The following is a 22,835-nucleotide window of genomic DNA, read 5'->3' as shown; positions in this document are numbered from 1 at the left end:
TTCTGTTTCTCAAGGAGTTGTTTACTTTTTCACTTTTGTCAAATCTATTTTGTAAAGAGTCATATGCTTTTTCAATTTTGCTAAATCTATTTTGTAAGGAGTTTTCTTCAGATAATTTCTGTTTCCTTTTTCAACCTCTCTGATAATATTTTCATTTTTTTTATCTAGGTTTTTCCAGCTCTCTTTTAAAATCATTTTTGAATTCTTCCAAGAAAGCATTGTGAGATGGAAATCAACTCATATCAGCCTTTGGCACTTCATCTGGAAATGATTTGCTTTTAGTGTTCTTGGGGTTCAAGGTCTGTTCTTCTCTTTGTCCATAAAAGCTATCTATCATCAGAGTGTTTTTTGTTTGTTTTGTTTTGTTTTTTCTTTTTTGCTCATTTTTAAATGTTGAGGTCTGCTCTTAAAGCAAAGGGGAGATTGTCCTAAGCTTCCTCTACAGGTTACAGTGGGTTGCCCTGGACTAATACTGCTGACTTCATTTCTGTGTTTGGTAGGAATGGCCAAGTCCCATGTTATTCTGGGGTTCTGAAGCTCACTGCTTGCTTTTTGTTTGTGTGGGATGTCTAACAGCTAATCTGCTGATCCACTGGTTTCTGAACCAGGGGAATAGCCAATGCTGCTGTATTTTGGCAAAGAGCATCCCAGTAGATTTTCCATCTCATGGACAGCACATTGCCCTGGCTCCCTGCATGGCACCCGAGCTCAGCCTCCTTCTCTATGCACAATTAAAACAGATTTTTTTCTGAAATCCTTCCAAAATATCTTCTGTTATAAATTTGTTACACTTCAAATATCTGTAGGTTCTGTTACTATAAAACCAATTCAAAGGCATGATTTGCTGTTTATCTAAAAGACACCAGGAAGAACTTGGATAAAGATCTGTCTACTTTCCACTATCTTGGCTCTCTTCCCTCTTGGTAAGTTTAGCAATTTCACTAACTATATGTTAGTAAAATCCAAACTAATAAATAAACAAAAAGGTAATATTTGCTAACCCACAAAGGATCTATGAGATTTGTAGGGTGAGGAAACTTGAGATCCAGGAAATTGAGAAGTTTAGTGACAGTTCTATAGTAGCAAGTGTGGAATTTGAATTAAGACTTTCTTGACCCCAAGGCCATAGAATACAAACTATTATGATGTCCTAAAATGTAAATAAATAAATAAACATCATTCTACCAAAGCACATTACAATGCATCTATTACTCAATAGGTAAGTAAAAGGATCTTTCCAAATCTGATCAGGAGCAAGTCATCAGATCTTTTTTAGACATTGTACAGATCTCTAGTTCTTAACTATTGAGTCATAGATGGGTTGTGATGTGCCTTGATGGAATGATTTTTTACACCACAAACTCTTCACCCTGCAAACGAAGGCAAGATTTAAGTCTAGGTCTTCCTGATTCTGATACTATCATTTTCATCATTATCTGGCCTACTGGATGGAGGACTGGACTTTCTATCAGAAGTATCTGATTTTAAATACTGCCTCACTCATTATATGACCCTGAACAAGTAACCTCCTATCAAACTTAGTTTTCCCAAATACTTGTGCCTTTTATTTTAAAAATATTATGTAATTATTAATAAAAGGAATAAAAATAATTTATTATATTAAGAAACCATCACTCATTTTTCTCAATGACAAAGATTATAAGTATTTTATAATTTAACATACAGCCTTCAGGATGTGCTATGGCTGAAAAATGTATTGCCTTATAAACCCAATCTGATAATAAGATATTCTGAACATAGTCTTGCAAGTGGCAAATGGTAGTAGCTATTGATCAGAGCATTATTTAAAGTCTTTCTACTATCTTCATAGAAATCGCTAGAGTTGTGCCCTACTAACATTGCTTTAAGAACCCAGAGCTATGAGCCTTCCATGAAGAGGCATAAGGACAATATGTCTGTAGAGAAATAGCAGTGATGAAAATGATAATTTAAAAAAGCCACTTAAAAAAGCAGGAAACAATAAGGCCTTGAATTTCCAGAGATAGACATGGAATAGACTGCCTGCCATATTTTCCTTTAAGCAGTTCTAGAACACCAAATAAGGACATGACAGGCCTTGATGGAGATTCATATATGGGGGTTCTTTAAGATATATTATATGTAATAATCTGTCTCTTGTGACTGAACCTATAAAATGCAATTACTAATCTTGGGCTACTGGGTTATGAAACCTGCCATCATGGATGAATGATATTTTGGAATAAGGCATTGCTAGCTAATGAGACACTTATCATTAGCTTCTAAGGAAGGAGAACAGAAGGAAGTCTACAACTGCTGAGGAGAGGAGACTCATCGTGTTTTGGATGCCTGAAGTAACTGCCTGCTTTCCAAAATGGATGCTTTTAGTCTCCTTTCCCCAGAGAAGTCTGCAGATGCAGAAAGAGAAAAAGAAAGAACCACCACAAGAGAATGATCGGATTTGTGTCTGATAAGGTTATGATTAAATCAAGATTTTTTGCTCTAATTATACTGCATTACTGCATTTAAATAAACTTAGTCTACTAAGTAATTGTAATTGAAGTGCAATTAAACATGTATTTATATCGCCCATTGCCTTTCCCAGTGCAGCTGTCTGTTTCTCTTTCACATTGTCACTGAGTATAGTCAATTCTGTCCAGTGTACTGAAGGAGGAACATTCTGTTCTCCTGACTTTCAGATGCTGACTTTTACTCTAGTCAGAGATACAAGATTTGAGTGTTATTTCAGGTGGTCTGGATTGATAAAGAGAAAACAGCTTATTTATCTCATTAAATAACCTATCAAAGTCTAGTAGCAAGTCCATAATTTAAGAGAAAGACATTAAGATGGAAACATTTTCCTAAAAGTTTATATGTATGTGTATATCAAAAGTCTGCATCTGTAGTATGTTTATATCTATATGTGAACTTAAGTTATTTGCATATTTTGAGAATCTTCAAGTATGGAAATTCTCTTAACTGATAAAAATCAGCATCAATAACTTAGATACTTGAGGATTTGTCCAGGAAATTGAGAAGTTTAGTGACAGTTCTATAGTAGCAAGTGTGGAATTTGAATTAAGACTTTCTTGACCCCAAGGCCATAGAATACAAACTATTATGATGTCCTAAAATGTAAATAAATAAATAAATATATAAATACAGACACACACACACACACACAAATATTTATATGTATATACATGTATATATACTTATATCTTTATGCACATAAATTGATGTATTGCATATATATATATACACATCTACTGGACAACACAATTGACAGTCTTCTGTTTTATGCACATTTAAGCATGAATATGTATATACATTTATACACAGACTATATATATATATATATATATATTATACATACATAATGGAGATTCTGATTTTGAAAATGTTTGCATTTTCATTTTGATAAATGATGACCAATTTGAGCATAAGCTAATACATTTATCTATCCATATTTAAACATATAAGTAATTCACATATATAAAATATAATTATAACTTAGAAAAGGATAAATCATATTTTCCTTGAATTTCTTCATGAAAACAATTTATTTTAAGCCTGAGTATCACTCTCTCAAACAAAAAGAGTTGATATTATAAAATTTCATGAAGAATTTCATAGATCATAATAGAATTGTCAAGATGGATAAAAGCCATGAGGTTATCTAGTTCAAATCACTTCGTTTATAAATGGGAAAATTAAGGCTTGGGAATGTTAAGTAAGTTATTCATTTAGTTACTCAGAGATGGCATTGTACTCATGTCTTGTATTTCTCAGTAGAAAGCTGTAAACTACACTAATACGGTCCTTCCTTTTGGCAGCAAATACTGCCTCAGTTAAGGAAAAAATGGGTTCCATTCCCCATTCCTAAACTTCTTCTACCATGAAGAAATTATATTAGTATTTTGTCTGTCTATACTTTATGCCTTTTTAGAAATTATATAGTTAGAGATTCATTCCTGACTCTCCAGATAGGTTTGAACAAAAAGTAAGGGCCTATATGAAAAGATGAGAGCAATCTGTTATCAGATCTAAGAAAAATATGACAGTAACCTGACAAGAATAAAAAAAAAAGGATCACATGGGAAAAGGCATAAAAATACAAAATTGTATGAAATGAGGGGCAAAAAATCTATAAACTGTGAGATATATGAGCAAATCTGGTATATGGTATGGTAAATTTTGAATTTACTATTTATTCTATGCTCAGATGAGTATCATAGCCCTTTGTTCTCCTTCTCCAGCAACAATGATGGAATACATCACCATTTGTGCCTCTCATCCCTTTGAAGCTCTAATTAAGGGGCCTGAGAAATGCCACTGTCCTACTCATCTGTTTGTGTTCTTTTGCTGAAAGGACACCATGCATCTCCCTGACAGCTAGTCATTAAAGGAACATATGAGCACCACTGGCTTCTTACAGCAATATTGAGAGCAATATAACAAAACAAACACCAAGTGTAGCACATGAGCTACTTACTGCCTATACATCCTCTCCCCAAAGAGCTAGACAATATCTGATGACCAAAAAGGGAGCTTCAGGAAAGAAACCAGACGAGACAAAAAAGCGATCTTAAAAAAGGTACTGGGGATGGAAGGAAGTGACTTAAATTCATAGTATTCTAGATTTAAATGAGACCTAAGATTTACTTTAAAGCTTTTACATTAATCAAGAATTCTGTTTATAAAATATCTAAGAAGCTTCCATTTTCTATTGGAACACACAATCAGGATCATGAAACTATTAGGTCTTTCCAGAAAACAGAAAATCCTATTAGAAAATCTTTATTTCATTTTAAAGGAATGAAAGAATGGAGGAAAAAAGAAGGAAGTAACAAAAGAAAAAAAAGGGAGGAAGGGAGGGACAGAGAGAAAGGAAAATTTTAAGTGATTACTATGTTACAAAACATTTTAAAAAGCTCTTAATGATATGACTATCAAGAGAGTCTATATTCTCAAGGAGCTCACATTCTAATGAGAAGCAGGGGAGGGTTTCACAATTCTCATTAGGAAATGAACTTTTTTTTTTTCAGTAAACCTGAAATTAGACAAACCAGAGGGTACTAAATTCCCAGAAAAACTTAATTTAAGTAATTTGATATAGAATGAATTGCTTTATATGTTTCTATGAAATGTAATGTATTTTTCATAATAAGAAAAGGATTGTATTTTATCCTTTGGATTCTTGTTAATGATATCCTTACTATCATCAAACCCTAGGAATACTTCATCACCCCATTCTGGGACTCATAGTCATAGCTTTGACCATTGTATTCCTTTGTTCTTATGTAATCTATTTTTCTCTATCAGATCTTCTAAATCCAATCAAGCTCTTGATCCAAGTAGTAGCCTCCATTCTGAAGAATCAGCATTCCTCAGAATTTGCATTGGAACAAGAGTGGAGTTATCCTTGATTTACTTAGCCAAGGAATAGAAAGAACTCAAGGTTACAGTTCTCAATTTTTTTCCAATATATTTTCAATACTTTGGCTTCCCTCTTCTTTGAAAATAGAAGATGAAAATACCATTAGAAAAGATCTTAATGGGGCTAAGATGAGGTGATTTTTTTTTCAAGATCGTGCAATTTGACATAACTCACCCTTAATCATGAAGTCTCAAATACCTTGTAAAACAATGGTCTTCCATGATTTAGACTCCAAAAGAATATATCACCTGCTGCGGATCTCTAACATTTTTTTTTTTTTTTTCCCAGAAGGGACACACCATTTTCTGCCTATTAGAAACTGACTTTTTTTCTTGCTTAATTTTTGAATAAGATAAAGACTATAGAGCATTCTAATAACTTGTAATCCCAATAGAAGAAAAGGTGATTTGAACATCTAAAAGGGCCACCCCAGATTTTGTCCTGAACATTTGCAGTATACCCTATGTGGCCTTATTTAAAAACAAAGTCAAATCTTGGCTTTAACGTTTTGCCTACCTTTATCATCACTACTTCTCTTGGGCAAAAACCAATATACCCTAAGACCCTCGGTGCAAGAAATCCTATTTTCCATTATTGTGTAGGGTAAAGCTTCTTAAACTGAGAATTAGGAGTCCATATGAAATTATGTAATAAGTTGGAGGTTGTGAAAAATTCAACAATAATAAAATATTTCTAAATGTTCTACATATTACAGTATCAAATATGCCACCAAGATACATTTTTTATGTAAAAATCAAAAAGTACACCTATGTCATTAGTAAACAAATTTGCTTTTATCTTTAATCAATAGTAAAATGATATGTACCAAAGCCTTGTTTTAAAATAAAATTATTTCTGATTTATTATCAATACATGTTTGATTTGTATGCCTTCTTTATACATCTATATATTCAGGTCATGTAAAACTTTCTCCGGTGAAAAGGGTTGTGAGTAGAAAAAATTTAAGAAGCTGTGGTATAGGAAACAAGGAAAAGTGAAAATGTTATAGACAAGAAAATGTATAGTCATGATGGAAAGATGCCTGGGAAGGGATTCTGCATTCAAATCCCATACGCCTAAGTCAAGGCACTAATATAATTGATATTTTTGTTTCTCATATGCTAATTGTTTTGTATTTAAATTTATCAATGTTAATATTTCTCACAATTATAGAATCAGGGATTATAAAAGGAACCTTTTAAGGATACTTTAAGGAACCTTTAAGATAATAGTGCACAATGCCTCAGTTATTGATAAGAAAATGGTGTTTTAAACAAGTGAGATAACTTGACCAAGGCTAAAATAAGCAGCAAATGACAAAATTAAAGTTGGGATTTGAACCCAGGATGCTTTATTCTAAGCACAACATACTTTCTATTAGACCAGAATGCTTTTTCCTGACCTTTTTGAATGCAAGGCTGGAAAGCTATCTCTTCTAATATTTTTATGCCACAGACTGAATGGGTACATACAAAAAAAAAAATGTATTTAATGAAATATTGAAAGAAAGAATTATATATTAAATATTAGAGCAAGATCTCTGAACTCAGTACCATTTCTCAAAATTCAAAACCTCTTTGTCTCAATTTCCATTTAGTATCTACTTAATAAGTGCTTTATGCTTGGAAAATATCTCAGAACTATGGTTTGGGGTAACATGTATTGTTAATATCTTACCAAAAGTCACCTAGTAAAGTGATGACAGGCATAGTAAAGTCCAACTTGTTAATTAGAACATGGCACTATAATTTCTTAGGTCAAGGATTATTATATTATTATTATTATCCAAAGAAGAAATGGAATGAATAGGAAATAGCAAATCATTTTTTGTTGTTGTTCCAAATTACAGCTACAATTGAAGATTAGTGGATAACTCTTGCCATACATACACACTTAAAATAAAACATTTCTCTAAAAAGAGACTTATCTATTTTTTTTTTCCTATCTGGGTAATAGGCTGCAAGTGGGATAGGTACAACATAATCTTCGAAGTCTAAGGGAGATATAGAAAAATGGCAGGACAGAGTGAGGTCTCTGGTATTGGACACAAACAGGTTTGTGCCCTCCTAAAAATAATTCCTAAGGTTTAGGAAAAGTTGTCTGGTACATGTCATATCATCTCTTGTCATTCTTAGCTCAAATTATATTGATATCAAGAGTAGCAGCTTCTCTTGCCCCTAAGTCACATATCATTTCCCTTCTTCCAGACATAATAAGGCCTATTGGGATTTCAGAGACTTAAGTCTCATGTGTCTGGCTACTCTGCTCTTTTGGTTTCTTTTTGCATTAAATCAAATGAAAATCATTGCAAAGCACAACCTCATTTTCATAAATCCCTTATTCTGCTTATCAAGTGTCTTCCAAATTACTGCCTGCCTGTGATGGTGATTTCAATCCCCCAGTGTAGAGTTTATTTTTCTGCTTCTCTTCTTGTACCTAGTACCACTTGGTATGTGAGACATCTTCCTAGAAAACAAATTATGAATATATCAGTGACTGGGATGCCTGATAAGGAGAAATTATCCTTGCAACTTTGCAGTGTGCTTAGATGCAACAGATAAACCCGATTATACTGGAATCTTGGATGAGAGTCAAATGTGTTGTAATTTTCAGAGACCCAAAATCTTTATTTTCATTGTTGTTTATCACTGCCATGACAAGGTCATAGACTTAGAGCAAAAGGGACATTCCACAACATTTAAGATTTAAAATTATAAAGCACTAGATTGGGAGAAGGGGGGTAGAGAGAGAGAGAGAGAGAGAGAGAGAGAGAGAAGGGGAGGAAGGAAGGGAGGGAGGGAGAGAAGAACAGTGAGAGAGCAGAAGGAAGAAGAGAGGGATGGGATTTATCTCTCCTGGATCTATTTTCTAGATCAGTTGTTTTTTCAATGAGATATTTCACATGTTTTCAATACTTTTATGGTTTTACTTTATTGTATTTTGATTTCTCATTAAGTCATTAGCTTTTATTTGCTCAAATATAATTTTTAAGTAATTATTTTCTTCAATGAGCTTTTGTACCTCCTTTCCCAATTGACCAATTTTGGTTTTTAAGATATTCTTCTTTTTGTATTTCCTTCTGCACCTCTTTCAATTCTTTCCCTAATTTTTCCTGTATCTCTCTTACTTGATTTTCGAAGTCCCTTTTGAGCTCTTCCATGGCCTAACCCAATTATTATTTTTCTTGGAGGCTTTAGATGTAGGAGTCTGACTTTATCATCTTCTATGTTTATATGTTGTTCTACCTTGTCACCATAACAACTTTCAAAGGTTAAAAATTATTTTTGTTTTCTGCTCATTTTCCAAGTCTATTACTCTGCTTTGAATTCTTTGTAGGGCTGTTTCCAGGGTGGAGGGTACATTGTCCCAAGCTTTAGTGGTTTTGTGCAGCTGTTGTCAGAAATCCTTTCAGAAATCTGACCCCAAGCCTCTTTTCTCTTTTCTGCCCTGGAACTGTTAGGTGTGTCTCCATCCCACTGTAGTTGTTAGATCTGGTTGTGTTGGCTTGGGTTAAGGCTCTGGTACCCAGGGCTATGCTAGGATTGCACACCAGACTCCCACCTCTGATTGCCACTGACCTTTCAAGTCCTCCCTGGTGTCCCTGGGCTGAGAGATCCAGAAGCCTCCAGCACTGCTGCTGATTTAGAGGTCCTGCCTTGCTGAAGTGAGGGTCCAGGCAGGATCTGGGGGCTGTGGCTGGACTTGCACTGAGATTGTGCACTGGGCTCCCACTCCAGTTCCACAGACCTTTTCTGCTGACCTTCTAGCAGCTCTTTGATATCTCTGGGCTGAGTGGTCTGGAAGCCACCAGTACTGCTGCTGATTCAGAGGTCAGCCTGGGCTCGGGTTTGCCCTGGGGCTCTGCTGGCCTCCCTTTTGTCACAAACCTTTTCTCCTGAGCTTCTAAATTGCTTTCAACTGAAAAAATATTCTATATGTCTTTTTGAGTGTTCTGATGCTCTAAAATTTGTTTAGAGTCATTGTTTAAAGGAATTTGGAGCAGTTTGAGAAAGAGTTTGGTCAAATTCCTGCCTTTACTCTGCCATCTTGGCTCTGCCCCAAGTATCCTGGATTCTTGAAGGCAACAGCAACAGAGCATGGACATATCAATCTGGAAGAATTACAAGTATGATAGTGGTGAGTGAATAGCTTTAATCAGAGAGCTAGACTATGCAGTGATTACAGTACTGAGTTTAAAGTAAAAAAAAACAAAAACAAAAACAAAAAAACAATTAAAATCCTGCCTCAGTAATTTACTGTTCATCACTGGACAAGTCATCTATTCTTTATCCCCATTTCTCATCTGTAAAATGGGAAAAAATAGTAGCACCTATCCTCTAATGAGCTAATATATGCAGAGTGCTTTGCCATATAAATGGTAAGCCATATAAATGCTAGTATAATAATGATGATCTAAGTACAAGCAAAGTTATATGCAGAGAAACTCATCACCAGAGAATAGGCTACCAAGTAATAAAATGTGTCTGTCATTTAAAATGCAAATTTAAAAAATAAACATCTTCTATTTAACTTCTGTGCCTCTGTATGTATGGAATTGGAACATGGATATCACCAGCGTGGTCCAGCCACAACTCTCCTTCCAAGTGTGAATTGATATTCTTTAGTCCTCAGCTTGGTCTCTACATACATGAGTTTTGTTAGAATTCATGAAGTAGAGGGATGAAATAGTAAAAGAGGGAACATGACCAGGCAGCCAAGATTTTTTCCAGACAGTAAAATGGCATTTTGACTCCTTTTAACCTAGAACAAAGGGGAAAAAAAATACTTGACCCATACTAGTTCGATTCTGGGGACACTTATCAAAAAAAAAAAAAATTACTAGCAAATCAAAACTAGGAAATTCTCTACCAATTTGAATACAAGAGAAATCCTAGTACATTTTGGGCCAGAATTGGACGTTGGTCCATTCTGGGTATTTGTATGCCAGTACAAATCATTCTCTGTTGTTTTCTGTTGTGACTCCACTTTCCAAATAAATAAATTATATAGATGGAAAAATTGTTAGGTTAAATCTACATATCAAACAGGACTGATTTAATAATTAAAGCATCAAACTTTAAAAACCAGAAGACTCTAGGTCTAATCATCCATTATTTCAGATGGAAAGGGATGGCAGAAAAGGAAAGCAAACTCTGCCTGAATTCTCTGCTTGAGAAAATTCAGTGATAATTGGATACTCCCTATGTTCTAGTCACAGATGTCCCATTTGCCCTTATACATAAAAGCAGACAATGCAGTTGATCCCAGAATTGCTCATTATTTATATCTATCACACCAGCATTTCTCTTCTAAAGCTCCTTTCTCTCCAACATGCATAGTATTGCTATACTGTTTAAAAATTTTACCTTACTTTCATGCACCACTCTCTTTAGAATCCTCAAGTCTCTTCCAAAGAGAAAAAAAAAAAGAGTACCATCACCTTAAATTGATGTCTCTAAGAAGCCCAAAAGACCTCCCTAAACTATTTTTTAAACTTATTCAGATCCATATCAAAGAATCTTACATATAATGACCAGAAATAATCATTATCTACTATAAATAACAACTACCTGAAGAACACACACTAAAGGATGGATGAGCTCTGATAGTCATTATTGCAACAATTACAAATTTATGAAATCCTGAAGTATTAATACTTTTTATTATCATATGAAAGAATCTGAGCATACATGTTATATATTTTAAGTTAACTTATAACTTCAGTCTCATTCTAATCCCATGTTTCTAACAGAAAGATTTTTAGAGCTAGAAAGAAGCCTAGAAATCATGTAGTCTAAGGATTCTTAATTTTTTTGTGTGTTTTGTGACCTCTCTTGGCAATCTATTTAAGCCTATGGATTCCTTCTCAGAACAAAATGTTTAAATGCATAAAATAACATACATAGGATTGTAAATGAAAGTACTTATAAAGAAATGTGATTATCAAGCATGCATACATACATATACACAGAAAGAGTGTTTCATAGATGTCACGGTAAGAATTTCATTTTTCAGATTAAGAACTGAGACCAAGTAGGATGAAGCAACTTGTCTACGATCATACACCATAGAAAGAATAGAGTTATCACTTAGACCCAGGTCTTTTAACTTCTAATATAATATTCTTTCTATTAAATTCATTCAATGATATAAATCTATGTAAATTAAAAATAATAATAGCTTGTTCAAAAATACTCTGAAGTTTACTAAATAATTTGATGCAACAATCTAACAAGGGAGAAATAATATAGACATTTGGACATCAAATTATAACTAAAGAAATTGAGGTTTACATGAAGGGTATAGCACCCTCCAAAATCTATAAAGAAATAAGGGGGGGGGGAAGATGGATAAATGGGAAAGTGAAGGGTGTGGAAATAAGACAAGAGAAGGATCCCTGTGTGAGGAAAAGCTAATAGTAAGCCAAGTTATGGAACATAATTTAATTAAAGGGGCAGCAAAAATAGGAAAGACATATGTGTGTATGTGGGGTGGGTGTGGATATGAGTGTATGTATATATCTATATATGTATACATAAATATCTTTTCTTAAATGTAGCTTGTTTGAGAATGGGGGAGGGATGAAAGGAGAAAAAAAGAATAAAGTAAATAAGATGTGCAGCAGAGAACAATTTACAAGGAAGTAAAGAAAAATGGTTATTCAGGAATATAATTTCTTCAATTAATATAAATAATTTCTTGATCTGATAATTTGCTGTTATATATTTTGAATCCTCCCTGATGTCCTGCTGGACACATGCCAATGTTGTCCTTTATTTTGCTTTATTTTGTTTTCTATTACTTTTCTGTATTCCTTTTTTTCTTACTCTATTTTTTCAAATGAAAAAAGGGGCAGCTAGATAATGCAGTGGATAGAGTACCATCCCTAAAATCAGGAGGATATGAGTTCAAATCTGGTCTCAGAGATTTAACACTATCTAGCTGTATGATCTTAGACAAGTCACTTAACCCCAATTGCATAACCTCCAAAAGAAACAAAGAAAAAGGAAGGAAGGAAGGAAGGAAAGAAGGAAGGAAGAAGGAAGGAAGGAAGGAAGGAAGGAAGGAAGGAAGGAAGGAAGGAAGGAAGGAAGGAAGGGAAGAAAGAAGAAAAGAAAGAAAGAAAGAAAGAAAGAAAGAAAGAAAGAAAGAAAGAAAGAAAGAAAGAAAGAAAGAAAGAATTTGAGATTTAAAGAGACTGTTATTTATTCATAAGCACTGGGAACTGTTGGATTTGGGCATCTATCTTTAATCTATGAAGACCAGAAAAAAGGGGGATCTTCTTCAGACTGTTCACTTATCTTTGCTAGTATTATTGCTAATAATATTATTTCTTTCTAGTATTCCTTACTTCATTCCAGACCCACGTTTTCTGAATTCACTGTACCTCTAAAAGTCCTTTTCTATCTTCACAACTTTGAACTTGCTGTCAGTAGCCCAAAAAAAGTAGCCTAAAGCTGATAACCCAACACAAGCCCTTATTACCCTCTCATTTTGGGCAGCTGCATCCTGAAATCTTTATTCTTAAACTACTGTTTCTTCATAAAAAATAGTTAAATAACACATAAAATCAAATTCTTTTATTTTATTTTCTCTTAATTATATGTAAAAGCATTTTTATTAACACTTTTTTAATTTTAATTTTTACATTTAATACTTATTTTATTTTTCTCAATTACATACATGTAAACAAAAGTAATTCAGATTTAAAAGAAAATTTTGAATTCCAATTTCTTCTTTCCTTCCCCTGCCCTTTCTTGAGAAGGGAAGCATTTTAATAATAGATTAAAGATATGCACTCATGCAGAACTTATCCATTTTAGCCATGTGAAAAAAGAAATGCAGACCAAAAAAAAAAAAAAAAACAAAAAAAACCCCAAGACTAATAAAATTAAGTATTTAAAAGTCTGTATCAATTATATTAAGATCCCCCATGTGTTTTCTCTAGAAATGGATAGCATTTTTATCATATCCCTCAGAATTTTGGGGATAATTATATTGTTTAGATTAGCTGTCATTCATTGTTGATTATCATATAATATTGTTGCCACTGTATACAATGTGATTTTTTTTTTTTGGTTTATTTGTCTGTTTTTCCTCTGACTGCTTGAAATATTTTCACTTTGACCAGGAGACTCTGGAATGGGTATAATATTTCTCAGTTTTGGAATCTCTTTCAAAAGGTGATCAATATATTCTTTCAAATTCTATTTGTACCTTCTGATTCTAGAATATCTAGGTAGTTTGCTCTGATAATTTCTAGAAATATGATGTTTAGGCTAATTTTTAATCATGGAGGGTTTTTAGGTAGGACAGCAATTTGTAAATTATTTTTCTTCCATCTGTTTTCCAAGTCAATTGCTTTTTTTTTTGTAAGATATTTCACTTTTTTTTCTTTTTTTCATATTTTCAAATTTTGTTTATTGCTTCCTTATGTCTCGTGAAGTCCTTAGCTTTGATTTTCCTAATTCTTTTAAGAAATTATTTTCTTCAGTGATTTTTACACTACTATTTCATTTTGGTCAATTCTGCTTTTTACAGAACTTGCTTCTTCAGGACATTTTTGTAGCTCTTTTTCCACTTTGACAATTCTTCTTTTTAAGAAATTCTTCTATTCAGTGAATTTCTGTGTCTCTCTTACAATTTGGCTAATTATTTTTAAGGTATAATTTTCTTCAATAATTTTGTGCTTCTTATCAAGCTATTAATTCTTTTCATAATTTTCTTGTATTGATCTGATTTTTCCTAATTTTTCTTCTCCCTCTTTTATTTGATTTTCAAAATACTTTTTGATTTCTGATCCCAGTACCAACAAAATGTTCCCTGTAATCTTCTGACCAATTTTCCAAACACCTTACAGGTCTTTGTTGATAGCGTGCAGAGCTGCCACTGCCATTTTTGTTGCAGTTACTACTGCTAGTTGCCTATGTGGGCCTAATCAGCATCCCTATGAGACAGACTTTCCTACCAGCCCCTTAAGTTGTATTGAGCTGAAAAATTATTTCACTCCTACTTTTGATCTCTTGCTCCAGAATTCAATTTAAGAAATTAGTTTTATTATTCGGGGGTGGAGGGGGGAAGGATATAGGAAAATTCCCATGTTCCTTTAATCTACTTTCTTTCCTCTATCTTTCCTAAATGCATGTGATTTCCACTTACTTTTTGCTATAAGCAGCTTGGGCATAACTTCATATATAGCAGGATGATTTTCTGGGGAGAGTTGTATATTTTATTAAGTTGATTACCCTTACTTAGGGGTTATATATGGACTCAATCACTAATCCAGAAGAAAAAAGTAAAACAAGAACATGAGACTAAATGGAGAACCTAAAATTATGTGAGAGCCAAATATTTCCTAGAAAAGATCATGTTCTTCAAAAGATTAAAGATCAAGAATATTGATAATGGAAACATGCTGATTAACAAGTCCTAAGGGAAACTTTAAGGGTCCTATCATAAAATCACTGTTCATTTTACAGGTTAGGGATTTTAAGACTTAGAACTAGAAGGAGTCTTAGAGATTATCTAAGCCAAAGTCCAGAATTTACACATGAGGAAACTAAGACTCCTAAAATTTAAAGAACTTATTTCAGTTTATGCAGTAGTTCTGGAGTCATGATTGAGTTCCAAATTCATTGCTTTCTTTCTCTATTACACTTCCCCCCATGTTGTCACCTTGGGTATCACTGAGTTACATGGGATTAGTATGTGTCAAAATGCATGGGGCAAAATCACAAAACATACCTGACCATCACTGTAGTGCTAGATTCAGATTTCTTTCATGATAAGAAGCTTTAGATATCCTTCCTTTTATTCCATTATTTTCAAACCCACAGAAATTCCCTAGGTCATTAAGAAAATACCTCTACTTCTGAGGTAGTTTTGACAGAAATATTCTCATGGGAAAGGTGTCTTGATAGAATTTTGTGAATGTATTTCTTATGGCCCTTAGATATTCTCTCTCTAAATGTTCTCGGCCTGTTAAGTGCTGATTTCCTAATTATCTCATCAGCACCAATGAACTAAATGCCTTCCTGAATTTCCCCAATCAGCAATTTATTCATTACATTTTTGTTTGTAGGATCATTGTGACAAATAAACATTTCCTATCCCTAGGAATGTTCAAAAACCACATAAATTAGTAGATAGAGAATCAATTTAGCATCAGGGAAATTGAATCATGTTTCTGAAAATACAAAGTGTGTGATTATCAACAACTCACAACTTTTGGGTACTCCAAGCAAGGTTTTAAATTACTCTGTTACAAAGTACTAGACTTCTTTTACATTGGTGACTTTTTCCTTTCAGGAAAGGGATATTTCAATAGGGTATGGGGAAGGCAGCTGAGTGCAGGTGCAGGGCAGGGATCCAGGGCAGGGTACCTCCCCTGTGGGACGGGGGTGGGAGTAGAGAGGAAATCTGCTGGGAAGCTCTTAGCCAAAATACAGCAATGTTGCTTATTCTGTGAGGGTTCAGAAGCCAGTGCATCAGCAGACTAGCTGAGAGATATCCTACGCAACTACAAAAGGCACATAGTGAGCTAGAATAATGCAGGATTTGGCCACACCTACCCTACATGGGAAGAAAGCCAGCAGCACCGACCCCAGAGCATTGTGAAGTCTGTAACTTGTAGAGAAAGCTTGGAACAATTTGCCCTTTGCCCTAAGAACAGAACTCAACTTTTAAAAATGAGCAAAAAAGCAAAAAGAGCTCAGAACATAAATAGATATTTTGGACACAGAGAAAAACAGATCTCGAACCCTGAAGATGCTAAAGGCAAAAACATCTTCAGATGAAGCCCCAAAAGGTAATATGAGGTTGATTCCATCTCAAAAGGCTCTTTTGGAAGAAGTAAAAAAGGATCTTAAAAGAAGATTAGAAGAAAAATAGGGAAAGGAAATTAGAATTTTGCAGGAGAGTTTGGAAAAGGAAACACAGAAAATTACCTGAAGAAAACTCCTTAAAAATAGGTTTAGTGAAATGGAAAAAGGCTATAACTCCTTACAAAATATAATTAATAATACGAAAAATGAAAACAATTCCTTGAAAAGCAGACTGTATGAAATGCAAAAAATCCAATGAACAAAATAATTCAATTAAAAGTACAATTGGTCAAATGCAAAAGGAGATTAAAAAATGCTGACTGAAGAAAACAATTCACTAAAAATTAGAATTAAACAAATGGAAGTGAATGAAACAATGAGATATTAAGAATATGCTAAATAAAACCAAAAAATGAAAAAAAAAAAAAGAAAAGAAAATGTAAAATACTTAATTGAAGATAGATCCAGAGGAGACAATTTAATAACCATTAGACTACCCAAAAGCCACAATGTAAAAAAATAGCCTACACAACATATTTCAGGAAATCATCAAGGAACACTTCCCTGATGTCCTAGAGCCAGAGGGTAAAATAGCCATTGAAAAAATTCATTAATCATCTCCTGAAAGAGCACAAAATGAAAAGTCCTGGGAATATTGTAGATAAATTTCATAATTAACAGATCAAGAAGAAAATATTGCATGCAGCCAGAAAAACAAAATACCAAGCAGCCACAATCAGGATTACCCAGGACCCAGAAGCTTCCATTTTAAAAGATCGAGGGGCATGGAATATGGTATTCCAAAGGGCAAAGGAGGTTGTATTGTAGCCAAGAATCAACTATCCAGAAAAATTAAGCATTATCTTTCAGGGAAATAGATGGGCATTCAATGAAATGGGTGGATTTCATTTATATCTGATGAAAAGAACAGAGCTGAACAGAAAATTTGATCTTCAAATACAGAATTCAAAAAAGCATAAAAAGATACAAAGGAAAGAAAAAAAAAACTATGCTTTTTTTAAAAGTTAAAAAAGTTTACATTCCTATATGGAAAGATTATATGTTCAACTACTGAAAACTATATTTCTGTTAGAATATACTTAGAGGGTGTAAATGTAATTTGACTTTATTGTGACGATATAAAAATTAAACAAAGTGAAAAATGGATTTATCAAAACAAGATGAAAAGGGAGGTAAAATGAGATAAATTACATCATGTCAAGAGGCAAAAAATATCTATTGCAATTGACAAAAGAAGAAAGGAGGATGAGCATAGTATGAACCTTACTCTTCTCAGATTTGGCTCAAAGAAAAAATATCAGAAATTTTTAGTTTCAGAGAGAAAATTATCTTACTCTCTAGGAAAAATTAGGAGAGGAATGTAGAAGAGAAGTATAATGGAAAAAGGATAAACAAAGGGGACAGTGTGTAAAAGGAGAGGGCAGATTGAGGGAGGTAGTGATCAAAACAAAAACACTGGGGAGGAGGGAATGGGGAGAAGAATGGAGAAAAGTACAACTTGGGGAAAATAAAATGGAGGGAAAGACAGAGTTAATAATTTTAACTGTGAATATGAATGGGTCGAATTATCCCATAAAGCAGAATCAGATAGTAGACTGGACCAAAAAGCCAGAATACTACAATATATTGTGTACAAGAAGCACATTTAAAGCACTATGATACATAAAGAATGAAGGCTTTTTTACGTAAGATACATAAAGAGCAGAATCTATCATACTTCAGCTGAAGTACAAAAACAAAACAAAACAAAACAAAAAACAAGAAGTAGTGATCCTAATCTCACATCAAAACACATCAAGCAAAAGAAAAAGCTAATGTAATTAAAAGGTATAAGGAAGGAAACTACATTTTGCTAAAGGGTATCATACATAGATAATAAATATAAAGGTTTTTGTACAAATGAAACTCATGCAGACAAGATTAGAAGGCAAGCAATAAACTGGGGAATTTTTTTTTTTATATATATATCCAAGGGTTCTGAAAAATGCTTCATTTCTAAAATATATAGAAAATTGACTCAAATTTATAAGAATTCAAGCCATTCTTCAACTCATAAATAATGAAAGGATATGAACAGACAATTTTCAGATGATGAAATTAAAAGCATTTCTAGTCATATAAAAAATGCTCTAAATCATTATTGATCAGAGAATTGTAAATTAAGACAACTTTGAGGTACCACTACACTCCTCTCAGATTGGCTAAAATGACATGAAAAGATAATAATTAATGTTGAAGGAGATGTGGGAAAACTGGGACACTGAGGCATTATTGTTGGAGTTGTAAATGGATGCAACCATTCTGGAGAGCTATTTGGAATTTTGTCTAAACGGCTATCAAATTGTGCATACTCTTTGATACAGCAGTGTTTCTATTGGGATTATATCCCAAAGAGATCTTAAATGAGAGACTCTTTATTAAATGAATAAATAAAATTAAATGAATAAATATAAATTATTAAATGAGATAACTCTTTATTATCATAGATAATATGATGATAATAATGTGAATAGTTAACAACAAAATCCTAATGCCCTGATCATTATCATCTTATTTTCTGAGCCATTTCTAAAAAAGAAAAAAAAAATCTATTTTCTGGTTCAAATTCTCCTGAGAAATCACTAGCCATTTAGTAATTCTGGATTTTCTCCCCTTCTCTTCCCATATTTCTATCATTTTTTCCCCCTCTTTCCTTTCCTCACCCCAGAGTCTCAACCCTTCAATATTTGCAAATCATTTTGAAAAGAGAGACTCAACCTTGATGCTTGATACATTTAAACTACATTGCTTGTGCTGCTCCAACATCTGTTACATTTTCCATGGCAGTGCAATCAAACTGTCAGGACTGAGTGAAGTTTTGCTGATCCAATCTGCTCCTTTTGATATTTCTGTCAGAAGTGTCAAGATATGGTGGATACAGTTGTATGCTCTTTAAGCTGCACAACATTTGTTGTATTTTATTTTTTTTAATCTGTTTGGAGTTTTTGTTGTTTGTAAATTAATTAGGGGAAATCTTAATGCTTCTTAATCTACTGTTTTTCTTGTAAATAATTTGTTTTTCACTTAGAAACATTTCCCTATAATCTATTTTTTGTAAATTGTTTACAATAGTAAACCATATATGACAAAAGGCCAGCATCTGACCTCTTTATGGGAATCTCAAATCCCATGTCTCTGGTATTTTGGTTTTGGAATACCAAAACAGTAAAATTCAATAGAAGGAGAAATTCTGTAAGAATACTATTTCCCAAACCTGACTTTATTCCTAATGAGGTCATTAAAGACATGAGAATGAATAACAGTGGTTTCTTTTCTCAGCACTCCTTCTGAGATGGAATTTGCCCATTGCCTGCATGTGAGCAACATTGAATGAATAGAAGTTTTCCCTAATATAGCATTGTTCATCACCTGGACTAATAGCAGAAGGGAATCTTCAGTTAAAAGGCAAAGAATATTTTAATGGAATATGCTTGGATAATTGAAAGAACAAATTGGGGGGGGGGGGGTTATATTATTCCGTTTGGTCAGAAAAAAAAAAAAGAGAATAAAGTTTTTTTTTTTTTTTTTTAAATCAGTAACCAGCATGAGATATGTTTCCTCACCTTTCTGCCACAGCATTTAACATCTCCTTATGCAATAAGCTGGTATAGCCTCTTCATCTCACATAAGATTGCTGAAGCCTGCAGAGCCCAAGCTCTGTGGGAAACCTTTATGCCCTTTCCTAGCTGCCCCTATCTCCCAATTTAGAGGACACAAGTCCCTAATTACATTGAAGTGGAAAAGGAAAATGAACTCTTGCATATAACTGTGCACCCATTTCCTGAGATAGATCTCAGCCAATGCCTACAGCTTTAGCAAAGTAGACTTTCAAAGGCTTTGATTGATTAAAGAAAAAATCTATATTTCCAAGGAGTGCACAAAATAGAACAGAATCCTCAGATAATTCCTATGAATTCAAAATCATGAAAGAGCTGAATTAAAATCCAGCTTCTTATGTTTGCTATTCATGCTTTATCTTAGTTTTAGTTTGCTGATATTTAAAACAAAAATAATACTTACAAAATCTACTTCAAAGGATTAATGTGATGACCACTTAGTATGATGCAAGTATAGTGTTTTACAAAACTTAAAATAGAGTACTCAGTATCTATTATTATAATTACCATCACCATTAATGTTATTATCACATCAGTTCAGATCTATCATTTCATAGGTGAGAGAACTCCTAGAAAGAAAAATTCCTTCCTACAGGACTGATTGTATATTCTCTTTAAGTTAGTCTTTGAAAATTGTCTAAGGATAAAAGATTGGATGATCTTTTATATCACTGTCAAACAGCCATGTACCAGAGAAAAGACTTAAACCATGCCTTCCTAACTCAAAATAAGCCCTCTGTATATTAGAGGAGGATGTTATTCCCTCCCCCCTCATAAAGAGTTAAATTCAATAAATCTTCAAACACTGCTTCAAATAATAGATGTGTTAATTTGAAGAAAATGACCACCAGCTCCCCTCCCATTCTTTGATATGCAGAGTAAGAAGAAATGAGTTTAAAGTATAGTTGAGGATTTAAATAACACATAAAGAACTTATTCCTTATTGTTTAACACTGAACCATTGCAATGATTAAAGCTATGCAATTTCTTTCCTGAATATCATTTAAAAGAATCAATGATAGTCATCAGTCTGTGATGGTTGCAGAAATTATTTAATTTTTTTTTCTTTCAACCTTGAGATAGACTAGAAGACTTCTGTCAGTTTATTCTGTTATGTATTTAAGGAATTAAATAAATAATTTCTCTTATGAATTTGAAAACATAATGACATGGTAAGACCTTGTTGTGGTCTTTTGAGAGCAATCATTTTCCTTGGATGGTAAAGTAACATTTTTATTAATTTTTGTTTTTTTTTGTAATTATGTGTATTTTATTTTATGCATTTAAAAATTTTATTTTGAGACAGGTTGCATAGAATTCAAAGAAATCTATGAGATAAAAAAAAAAAAAAAAGAAATTAAGAATCCTTTTCATATAGAGACCAGCACAAATTTTAGCGGAATTTAGTGGATTAGTGGAAAAGTCAAAGTGTGTCATATGCTTTGTGGAATTTCTGGAATTTGAGCTAGTCTTAAAAAAAAAAAAAAAAAAAGCACGGTAAATACTTAAATCTGTATTTTATCAAGAACCTAGTTATTAATCTGTCCCAATTTCAACAAAGCAGAAATCATGGAGATCCATAAAACATTTAGCCAATTAACTCGATATTATTTCTGTCACATTCTATAATTAGTTACTAGAGAACTAGTCCTTTAAAAATCTAGAACAAGAAATCTTAATCCCAAAGGGCCACAATGTATTATTTCCATTTTTAACAATATTATTACATTGGCAGGTTAAAGGAATCATATAGATGAAATTTTCTTAAGTTTTTAATGGTTATATTATCCAGGTTCTAGTGGAAAAATGGAGAAATATCAAATAACAATGTAATAATTAGAATCAAAACCAGTTAAATGGTAAGATGAATATTAATAATTATTGATTTACAATCATCTTGGTAGTTCTCCAGGGTAGTTCCTGTTGGACTAACTGACCATTGAGGTCTTTTCTAACTGAAATTCTGTGACTTAGCAAACATTCTCATCAATAAGCAAGATAGCTGGAACTTATAAAATTATCAGATGTCAAAAAAACTAGAAGGGGGGGCTAATACACTCAGGGGTCTTCAAACTACGGCCTGCAGACCAGATGCAGCAGCTGAGGACGTTTATCCCCCTCACCCAGGGTTATGAAGTTTTTTTTATTTAAAGGCCCACAAAACAAAGTTTTTGTTTTTACTATAGTCCGGCCCTCCAACAATCTGAGGGACAGTGAACTGGCCCCCTATTTAAAAAGTTTGAGGACCCCTGCACTAGATGATAGAGTTTAAAAAGATCTTGATAGACTGGAATATTAGTATAAATTAGAGGCTGTTTAATAGAGACATTGAAAATTTTATCTTTAGATTCAAAAATTCAAGGTCACAAGTATAAAGTGAAGAAGATATGGTTAGAAAGCAGAATTTGTGTAAAGATGTCAGGAGACCAGCAAGTTGTAGCTCAAAATAATTTAGAATTTATGATAAGGGAAAAACAAACAAACAAATATAATCAATATAATCTTGGCTCATGTTAATAGAGGCATAGTTTTTATTAATAAGGAGCTAATATTCCATGGTCAGAAAACATTTAGAATATTTTATATAATTCTAGGCAGCATTGTTTAGAATAGAATTGATAAGTTGAAGAATACTATGAGAAAAGCAATCAAAATGTTGTTAATGTCACATGATCATTGGTTATAGCTTCAAATCTTAATTCTGCTGCTTACTATTTATATAACTTTGGGGGGAATCACTCAACCTCTGATTCTCAATTTGTAATCTTTAAAAGATAATTGTACCACAAAATCTCTAAGATACCTTCTGGTTCTGCTGCCATAAACAAAAACGGTATGTGACTTTTTCTTTCTTACCCCAAAGAAGTAGAACAAAGACCTATCCAAATATGGTTTGACTTCCTCAGGATATGGATT

This window comes from Sarcophilus harrisii, chromosome 2 (genome assembly GCF_902635505.1).
Source record: "Sarcophilus harrisii chromosome 2, mSarHar1.11, whole genome shotgun sequence".
In the NCBI taxonomy this organism is placed as follows: Eukaryota; Metazoa; Chordata; class Mammalia; order Dasyuromorphia; family Dasyuridae; genus Sarcophilus; species Sarcophilus harrisii.
The sequence above is the reverse complement of the archived record's forward strand: the minus strand, read 5'-3'. Positions refer to the sequence as shown.